Raw genomic sequence first — 11,131 nt, 5'->3', positions numbered from 1 at the left:
CACTGGTGTCACTGGAAAGGTCTCCATAAGGAGGGGACGTTCCAGCTGACAGGGAGGCAGCTGTGAAAATATCTGGAGCGACTGCATGCCGGGCAGGGAGATCAGCATGTGCCAAGGTCCTGGGTCGGGGGCGTGGAGTTTATGAAGGGCAGAAAAGAAGCTTTTATAGCTGCTGCAGAGTGAACCAGGCTGACAGGGGATGGAGAGGGAATGTGGAAAAAGGCAGCGCCAGGTTGTGCAGGGTCTTGTGGGTGCTGGGAAGGATTTTGGCTGCCCTGCTGAGGGGGTGGGGAGCCACAGGATGATTTGAGCAGGTGAGAGAGTGAGTCGGTTTGAGTTTTATTTTAAGAATATCCCTGCTGCTATGGGGGCAATGGATGGTAGCAGGAGGACAGCAAGAGGGCTCCTGCCGTTTTCAGATGGGAGATGCCAGCAGCTTGGGCTGCCCTGTTGACTTCTGCTTCCGTCCTGCCCTCGCCTGCCCTCGCCTGAGAAACAGTGAGCAAACCCTCACCTCCAGTCCCACCTTCAGCATGTGCCATCTTCAGCAACTGGAGAATGGGTTTGGTTCCCTTCTTGGGCATCCCCCTGCCTCAGTGAAATGAGCTGAGATGCAGCTGGAGGGAAGACCCCTCCCATTCACAGGTCCCACTTTGCTGCAGGGAAGGACACTGGCCTCCAGCTGCCCTCGCTGGGAAGCAGCTTCTGAACAGGCAGATTTTCCTGGGGATGGTGCTGGGTGTTTGCCAGGGGTTTTCTAGATCACTTCTGCTCTTGGAAGCCAGCGCGTGGCCGGCCTGTGTAGGGAACATGCGCTCTGCCTGCTGCCCGGATGCCCGGCCGGTCATTAGGAAGTTGCTTGGAGATTTCTATCCTTGACTTGCTGGGTCCATCAGGTTTAGCAACCAGCAGAGCATGTGCCCGGACATTTGGCTGGCTCTGGCCTGGCTCACTCACAGGCTCAGGTCTACTTGACAGCCGTGGGTGGGGATTGGGGTGGAAAGGACTTACGGCATGTGAGGAGGGCATGTAGTCACATGGAAGGCATATCTTGTCCATGCTGGATGACATGGAATCCTCTTGCAGGTTATCAGACCTGAGTTTATCAAAACCAGGCTTCTGGGAGTCCTCATCTTCTAACCTGTGTCCTGTGAACAGAGAATTAAAGCTTCCATTAAAATAAAATTCTCCTCTTGGTCTGGTCTCCCATCTAAGCTTCCAACTTGAAGAAATCACTCCCCATTGTGTGCATTTTTTTTTAAGCCAATCTTTGTATTCCTTCGATTTTTATAGCCAACCATTTTATACGTGAACTAAGTACTAAACAAGCATTATTACCGCTTTGCGCACGGCGCACCACAGAGGCATAAATCCCACATTAACCTCATCCTAAAGAGCGGCTGAATGCATTTTAATAAATGTCCCAAATGGTTTCAGTGTCTGGTAGCCAAATGGAATAAAAAATGCACTCACATTATAAGATGTTATGAGCCTTTCTATCAAAAGTAATAATAAACAGACTGCTTGTTGGGTTTGGTGATTGGGTTACATTTTTAAACAGTGTATTGAGAGACAAATCAAACTAGAGCTGAGATGATTATGTGATATGATCCAAAGGGGCCCGGCAATTTCCAGGGGTTTGCTCTGAGCAGGTAGACATCTCATTCTAAGCTCTCATTCTAAATGGTACCAAGAGAAACGGGCAAATTAAGAAATCTTTGCTGCACGCAGATATTTAATATAAGCAGCCAGATAAAGGCAGGGATGCACATCATTTGTCAGCTGTATAAAAATTCAGATGAGGTATTTTCCTGATGCTGTGCCAGGCACCATTAGGAAAGCATTTCATTTTCATGTGTTGGTGACGGCATGCTGTTGGGGCCAGACTTCATCAGATACAAGGTGTTACTGGAAATCAGGCACAGCGTGGCCTTCTGTCTGGGGCAGCACATCCAAGATGCTGCTTTGCCACCACCATACCTCTTTATTCCCTAGATGGGATTTCCACCTTGAAAGTTTCAGAAGTTAATTAGCCATTTCGGTCATCCACCCAGAGTAAATAAAGTATCTCGCCAGTGGCCATGTTGGATGTGCAGATGTTTTGGTTTGGGCACATCTGTAGGCAATCACTCCGTTTTCTGGGCAGAATCGGTGTTTTATTATGGGATTATATGTGTAATCTTGGATAAATAGTAGAAATTGGAGTACTTCAGTTGGAAGACTTGTTTTCTCTCCCAGAAAGCAGTCTAAATGGCAATCCTGAAACCGTTTGTTCATTACTGAAGCAATGTCCTAACTTGCCAGTCTCCCGCCTTCTGGCTGAACCTCAGAGGTTAGAGGTAAAACTCTTGGTCAGCAAGCTGCTGTGGGGGTCAGGCCAGGCACGGCGGGGGTGGGCACTAGCTGGGGGGGTGGGGTCTCTGCTGTGCTCCAACAACGACCGTTCACATGATGGCCCCTTCTCTCGGGGTTTGGGAGATTGTTGGCAGTTGGTACTTGGCCACCAGGAAATCTGGACTGCATCTCGGTGCCTCCTTGCGATTTTTGGGAGAGTAGCTCTCCCCGCCAGCCTGGGCCAAGGGTCCTCCCCACCGAGGGTGAGCAATGCTGAAATGCGGAGGTAGCGTGAAGGCAGCCCGGGCTGACACTGATACCTTCCTTCAATTCTGGTAATACATATAATGATGTTACTGCGTTTTGTTTTACATTTCCAAAACAGATGTATGAAATCCCTGTAAACTGATCTATGGTAATGCATTTAATTTTAATCTTCAATGTTAAAAGTAAAAACTGATCACTTAAAGCAGAAACATGTGTCATTTCACCAGAAGTTGGCCCGGGACCCAGCCTACCCCCTGGCCACTGAATTGTTCTGGCTCCGCTGCTCGCCTCCTCTCTGTTTGGTCTCCTCTATTACTTCTCCTCCTTCTCCCCCACCACAGGACTCTACCCCCAGAGCTCCCCAGCTACTGTATTTTCTGCAGCTGACATATGTTTCTATCCCCTTGGGCATACCCCAATGTTGCTTAGTTTGTTGCTTTGGGCTACAATGAGGGGACGCTGCAAAGCACATGTCCAATGTGGTTTACAAAGTTGAAAAAACTCATCTCGAAGTCAGGTTAGATTGTGGAGAACCATTGCAGAAGTCAGTGAAAAATGAGTGCTTCCCTGACCAAGATGTTGGCAAAATATTAAAGCAAGTTTCATGGTAACTTCCACACATCTTTATTCATGAGTTAAGGGCAGGGATGGGGGTGGGGTTGGGGTACCTCTGAATATATATTAGTAAATGGGCTGTAGTTTCTTGACGGTCAGGTTAATGCTACTCAGAAGCTCAACGTTGGAGGTAATTAGGAAAGTCAACCTGGAATTAATGAGGGACTCTTTAGAAAGTGAAGACAGAGGGATATTTCAGGGGAGCCTGGAATGGTAGGATGTAGGGATAATAATTTTTATTCTGGTACAAGGCATTGGACCCCAAAACTCATTACCAGCTGAGTGTGCCACATGGAACAGGTTTTTTTCTGAATAGCACCCGGGGGCAATCACTGAGTGGCATGGCATTGCTGCACGTTTTATTTTCTGACCTGAATGTTATGAAGAATTAAAGCAGACGGACATCTTTTGTATCAGAGTTGGAGGAGCAGTAGACTGCTGTTGACTTCTGGGTTGACTTCTTGGGCACATGGACCAATAAGAACGTGCCTGTGAGTGAATAATCCCAGGCAGAAGGAAAGGTATATGGAGACTGGAGACCAGTGCACTGTGGTGTCATCGGGCATCCAGCACTGGGTGGAGGAACAAGGCTGGGGAGTAACAGGAGCATCACCATGAAGGACTTAAGCTAAAGGGGTTCAGAGCTAAGCCTGAGCTCAATGGGGAGCCACTGTAGGGAGAAAGACAATTGATTTGAAACTTGAAAAGATCCCTTTGATGGCGATTTGGGCAGGACTGAAGGCACAGAGACCAAGGAGGCATCTGTTGCTGAAGTTCAGGCAAGAAGTGATGTGGCCTGGATGTTGGCCCCCTTCCAGTCGTTCTGTCCTTTGCTCACCTGCAACGACCAATAGCACTGCTGGGGCATCTCCCCCTGACTCCTCTCCTTGCACGTCTCGGCTCCTTGTTCTTCCCATCCATCCCTACCTTCCCAAATGTTTCTGCATCCAAGATCCTATTTCTTGGATCCCACTTCATGGCCCAAACTGGAGAAAGTTCTCTCCCTCAAGAAGTGAAGCACGTTGCAGGAAATTGCTGAAGGCTGGTGTTGGACAAGACCAGCCATTCTCCAACTTTGGCTCACATGAGAATCCCCTGCAAAGCTCATGAGAAAAGATGTCTGGGTCCCACCCCCAAAGCCTCTGATTCAGTATCCTGGAGGTGGGGCCCAAGAATATGAACTGCTAACAATCCCCAAGGCACTGCTCATGGTCCAGGGACCACACTCCGAGTAGCAATGGCAAGACTCTTGGAGCCTTCAGCTGGTGACTTCCAGAGCCTGCAGAGAGGTGGTCAGATGGCTCTGGATAGCTCAAGTGGAGATTTTTCCAAAGGGAGCTCCAGAAATTAAATGTAGAGGAAAAACCTGAGTGCTGCTCTGGGGACAGACTTATCTCTGCTCAAATCTTACACAGAGACCCCTGTACTTCAAGCAAAAACAACATGGGGAACAAGAATTCAATTTGGCAGGGCACTTTCTTTTTCAGCATATTTTCTCTTAATTTAATCACCCATGCAAGGGCCTTCCAGACGTTTGGGTATAAGTTTTTAGAAATTCAACTTATTTTCTCAGATATTGTCATTCTTGAACATTTGGCAGAGATGGCAGGAGGCTATATCATCAGGTGGAGGCTATGTGACTTCGAACTGGGATGTAGATGGAAAGAATTTTGAAAGATATGCACATGGAATTGTGAGGAAGATGCATATTCTGAAGCCAGGCCCACCTAATTAGAATTCCAGGTCTGCCACTCATTGGAATGAGCTCTTTGACAAGTCACCCAACCACTCTGAACCTCAGTTTCATCATCTGGAAAATGGGCTAATAAGAGCTATCCTGTGAGGACGCTGTCAGGATTAGAGGTGAGGGATACATGGCATGAAACACAGACCTGGAACTGAGTGGGTGCTCATTTAATGCTTGCTAGTATCAGAACTGTGTTACCGTTTTCATTCTTGTTCTAATATCTGGCTATCCAACCCTAGCTCATTTATGTTGCAAAGAGTGCTGAGCAAATAAGACCTATATAAGAATTCATCCATTTTTCTCTTCAAAATCTGGGCCAATGGGCTACATAAGTGGTTTTCAACCAGGGACAACTTTGCCACCCGGGGCACATTTGGAAGCTCTTGGGTTGTCACACTAGGGGTAGGGAGCTGCTACTGGTGGCTCGAGGCGAGGGATGGTGCTCAGTATCCGAGAATGTACCGACAGCATTCCCCCTTCAACACACACAGCAAAGAATTGTCATTAGTGCTACCGTCGAGAAGCCCTGGGTTACTTCTTTGGGATTCTAGGCTTTGAAAGAGGGGAAAAACCCCACTTTACTACTTATTGAACACTTGCTGTGTGCCAGACACTGATTTAGTGCTTTACAGGGTCCTCCTTACAGGAACCCACAGCACAGGTGCACTGAGGGACCCCCGTTTGCCCATGAAAAACTCCATATTCAAAAGACAGGACTCAATCTGAACCCAGGCCCTCAGTTACCTTTGTTCTCTCATTCCTGCACTTTGCTCTGTCAGTCTGTCAGTCACACGCAGTATCTGCCCTGGGCCAGGCCAGGCACCAGGGAGAAAGCATGAGTGGGATGAGCCAGGTGCCCGCCTGGGTCGGGCTCCCAGCCTCCTGGAGGAGCCAGAATGACCCAGAAGCTACAAGAAGGCCCGAGTACTGCAAAGTGGCAGCTGGAGAACCAGGGGAGAACCAAGGACGGCTGTGGAGAGGGAGGGACGCCCCACTTACCCCTGGACAGAGCTCACGTTTGGGGACAGCAAGATGAAATGAAAATCATGGGAAAAGATGGACTCTCCTTCCCACCCTCCCAATCCATGTCGCCTGTCAACATGGTGCCCACGTGGAGGGAAATGGAGGAGGAGGACTTCTCTGCGCAGTTCGGCAGATCTGACTCTAACTGCTGGGCGACCCTGGGTAGATGGTGTAGCCTCTCTCAGCCTTGTCTAGGCGGGGCAGCTCACGTGTGTTGGGGTCTCCCAATGGCCCTCTGGGCGTGGCACTCGACTCCAGGGCTGAGACTGAGGAGGTGAGCGAGACACTTGCTTCAGGTGCAAAATTTAAGGGTAGCAAAAAAATGTAGTAAGCCAGCATAATAATATTTTAATGCAATTTCAAAACTCAAAATTAATGCAAAACATCCATGATGGACAAAACAGCAAAACTTCACATAAGGTCGGGATCTCCTAACCTGCACTGGCACAGCCCTGCCTCACTCTGTTCTTGGCCCTGCATCTGCACCCTTCTCAGGTGAGGAAACCAAGGCTCAGTGGGGCTACCTCCTCTCCTGCCTTCTAACTCAGGGCCGGCGGCACCCTGCGGAGGGAGTGACGAGGCAGACTGCCTTCCTTCCACCGGGAACCTTCCCCCGCAGGCCTCTGTGCCTTCACCCCTCGCCGGACGAGCAGGAGAGCAGACGGTAACTAGCAAGGAGGGGAGAGCAGCCGGGCCTTTTCTGCTGTGGGCGGCGTTACTGTTTAACATGCATAACCAACCCGCAGTGCACTTTGAAATAGAAATGTACCAGGAAGCATCCTGGTAAACTTAGCACTTCAGTCTTTTGGGGGCCCCTGGCTATACTTCAGAGAGAAATCAGATAGAGCAAAGACAAGACCATTGTCAGGGACCCCAGATGGGAGGAAAAGGGAGAAATGGACACCAGGAAAGAGCATGTGGGTACATGAAAGAGATCGCCCAGGCAGAAGGAAGGAGCAGCACATAATGATGTTTTTTCTTTTTTTAAAATGACTTTCACAAACATTAGCTCATCATCTATTCACGACAAAATAGATATCATGATTTCCATTTTACTATTGTGCAAACTCAAGGTCAGGCAAGGGATTCATTCACGGTCACTGGGTTAGTTTTCTTGTTGTTTTTTTTTTTTGCAGGGGGAAGGGTTGGTCTCAGGCCCCCTGCTCCCGTTCCTGTCCCCCTTTCTAAAAATGTCATGTCATCTCCTGCAAGGCCAGGAGCTAAAATCATGAAATCTTTGAATTGGAAGGAAGCAGTCATTCTCTCACCAAAAATCTACGTGATGTGAGCAGCTCACCTGCCCGTCCTGTGCATGTGCACGGTCTTCTTTGAAGCAACCTTCTGGACTTCGTGCTCATAACCTGTTAAACTGTGTGGTACTTCTGCCAGATCTTTTTGGATTTCAGTGCTATTGTTTGCTTAAATTTGTTGCCTACATTTCTCTGAGGGCTGAGCAATAACTCAGAGAATTTTTCTAAACCAACTAAGTTAATGGTTTGGGCCAAGGAAACATGGACTCTTACACGATGCTGGTGGGGACAGGAAGTGGTACAACCTTTGTGGAGACAAGGGGATAATCTTGACCAAAAGTTTTAAAAATATGCATATCCCATGACCTGCAAATTTCACTGTTAGGGATTTTTCCTGAGTAAATAATTGTGGATTGGAGCAAAGATTTCACTACATGAATGTATCTCATGTCACTAATTATGTTAGCAAAATTTGGAAGTAGTTAAATGCCCAGGAAGAAGGGAATGGCTAAATAATTTAGGGTATAGCCAAAAGTAGAACGCTGTGCATCTGTTAGAATTATGTTGTAGATGATGATTCAATGACATAAAAAAAACTGCTCATAATCTGTTGTGAACAAATATATCAATAAGACAATTTAGCATGATTTTACTTCCATGAAAAATATATTTTACATAAAATGTTATTCAGATGACATGTATGTGAATTAAATATACAGAAAGATGTGTATCAAAATGTTAACAATGAGGGAAGTGGATTTGGCTCAGTGGATAGGGCGTCCGCCTACCACATGGTAGGTCCAAGGTTCAAACCCAGAGCCTCCTGACCCGTGTGATGAGCTGGCCCACGCACAGTGTGGATGTGTGCAAGGAGTGCCGTGCCATGCAGGGGTATCCCCTGCATAGTGGAGCCCCACGTGCAAGGAGTGCACCCTGTAAGGAGAGCCGACCAGTGTGAAAAAAGCACAGCCTGCCAAGGAATGGCGCTGCACACACGGAGAGCTGACGCAGCAAGATGACGCAACAAAACGAGACACAGATTCTGGGTGCCGCTGAGAAGAATACAAGCAGACACAGAGGAACACATAGTGAATGGACACAGAGAGCAGACAACGGGGCGGCAGGGAGGCTAAGCGGGGAAGGGGAGAGAAATAAATAAAAAATAAATCTTTAAAAAAATATGTTAACAATGATTACTTCAGGAAGCTAGAAGTAAGGTTGGTTTTTATTTTCTTTTTCTCCCCAGCTTGTTCATAGTTCCTAAATAATCTATGCTTAATAGTTATGCCTTTCTCTAAAATAGGGAAAATCAATAAAAGAGGTAGAGACATTCAGGTAAAAAACTCTCATGATTTTCAGTCATAGGAAAGAAGTTGGGGTGATGGTGTCTACCCCCCATCCCCCAGCCTCAGGCTTTTTAATGCAGACTTTGGAGGCAGAGAAGCTCGGCGTCTGAGTCTGCTCCAGAGCCGAGCACCCACGGCGAGGACCGGGTCAGTACCACTGAGGGACGCCTGTCAAAGCAGCTTCCTGCAGGCCCTTGTCTAGGGAACAGGGCTGAAGACACCAAAGGCGGTCTCCAGCTGAGGAGCCTGGGCACTGGGTCAGCACCACGGCCCGTGGAATCAAACCATGTGGATTGGAATCCTGGATTTGCCCCTTTGGACCTTGGACAGGAAACTTGGACTTCCAGCCTGCTTACGTGAAGCTGAGATCCGCTGTCTCGTGCTTGTCATCCATTGGTCAAAAGTGGGAAGCTTCCTGGGCACCTTTCTTAGTTTCCTAGGGCTGTTGTAACAAAGCACCACAAACTAGGTGGCGTTAAACCACGGGGACGTGTCGTCCCACAGTTTTGGAGGCTAGTAGCCTGAAATCAGGGTGTGGCGGAGCCATGCTCCCTCTGAAGTCCACAGGGAGAATCTGGCGCACGCCTCTCCCCTGGCTTCCCGTGGCGGTGGGTGACCCTTGGGTTGTGCCATACATAACCCAACGCCCGCCTCTGTCGTCACACGACTGTCTTCCCGGGGCCTGCCTCTGTCTCCCGCCCTTTCTTCTTCAGGACACCAGTCAGAGGAGATGAAGGGCCAGCATGCGTTAACTTGCCTAATTCCACCTGGGAGGGCCCTATTTCCAGATAAGGGCCTACTCTGAGGCACCGGGGCTAGGACTTCAACATAATTTCTCAGGGACACAATTCAGCCCGTGCCAGCACCTTGGGTTGATGCATTTCCCCAGGAGGAAGCGCTGGCAGCAATAAAAGTATCCAGAGGCCTTCTTCCAGGGTTCTGCCCTCGCTGGAGCCCCCTGCAGTTAGCTCTCCACGTACTCCCAGATGGAGGGTGGCAGTGTCTTTGGGACACACCGTTTAGCTGGAACCCTGGTCCTGAGTCTCTGTCAGGTGGTGGAACTCCAAATGGTCTCCCGAGGGGCCAGGCTTCTGAGGACGGGCCTAGCTGGGCCCCACAGGGGGAGGCCAGGAGGAAAGACAAATGTTCTAAACTCTCAGCCACCCAGCCTCCTGTTCCTGATATTTCCCTAACATATGCTAACATATGCTTTCTTCAAGGACTTCAAACACACACTCTCAGCAGCAAGGAAAATAGGACCATGCGTCCAACGCAACTCTCAGCTTCATAGGTTCCCTCTAATACCATTACCTCATGTACAGAAGAAAATGTAAATCTGAAATATGCTGGTGATTATAACCTTTCTTCCTGACAGACATTGTAATATAAATGCACATAAATTGAATTTCTTCTTTAAAGAAATTTGAATACCTTTGGAGCATTTTAGCAAATCATCTGCAGCCCTCGTGGCACCACATCAATGATCTGTGGAAAAGTGATCTGTCTGTAGCATGACTCCTGCAAGAGAAGGAAGGAGCGAGGCCGGGGTGTGCCAAGAAAAATAGGACGGACTTTATTGATATTCAAAATGTATTTTATGAAACCGGCACAAAAGACTGAGATGCGGGGAGTGCTACCAGGGAAAGAGCTTCAAATATTAACTCCCTACGTCCTGCTCGGGTCACCCATCTGCCAAAATGGGTGGGTGGGGTGGGGAGGGGAGGAAGAAGGGAGAGGAATTGCAGATTTGCAGCTCTGCTTCATTTTGCCTCTGCTCTCCGGGGCTCCAGGCGGAGACCTTGTGTTAACTATTAAATCGGGAATGGTAACAGTGGCGAGTCGTCAGTGGGAGGCTGTCACGCATCAGATGAGAGTTCTTGGGTCCAGATGTCCCCGGAGAAGGAATGTTTGAACAATCTTGTGCTCACCAGCTTGCACCTGGATGGTGTGTGGCAGCCTAGCTCTCTCGTACATCTCCGAGGTGGAGTGCAGGGCACCTTGGGGCTTGAGCGCTGGCTGTCCCTGCTAAGCTGGCAGTGTCAAAATTAATAATGACGAAAAGACCATGCCTGCCCCCGTCAACCCATGTCCCCATGGCTTGGACCTGGTCCTGTGCCTGGGTTCATCGTTCAACTCTGGGCTGGCGTCTTTGAAAGCGATGAGGGCACAGGTTCCAAGGCTTCTTTGCGTCTGCGCCCGGTGGGTGCCCAGGGACTCCATGACTGTGGCCCGGTGGCTCGGCTTTGGCTCAGCCTGGGGTTGCCCAATGTCTGGTCAACCATTGGAAAGCTAGGAGAGGAGCTGGCTGTTTTTGTGGCCAGTGGTAGAAGTTTCAAGTTGGGAATGTTTTGGTGTCCCTCTCCCAACAATTTAGAGAGGGCTGGAGGACTACAGAGGCCAGCTGGCCTCCCAGAGCAAACGAGGTCTGTGTGTCAGTGCTTGCTGTCTGGTGGGAGCCCCATGGGTCATACCCATCACCTCTCCCTTTCAGGGGTCCCAACTCCCCTGTACACCCTCCCTCGCCCCCAGGCTGCCCGGGGGAGGCTTTG

Source organism: Dasypus novemcinctus, chromosome 18 (assembly GCF_030445035.2).
Source record: "Dasypus novemcinctus isolate mDasNov1 chromosome 18, mDasNov1.1.hap2, whole genome shotgun sequence".
NCBI classification, from domain to species: domain Eukaryota; kingdom Metazoa; phylum Chordata; class Mammalia; order Cingulata; family Dasypodidae; genus Dasypus; species Dasypus novemcinctus.
Note: the sequence above shows the minus strand (reverse complement) of the source record.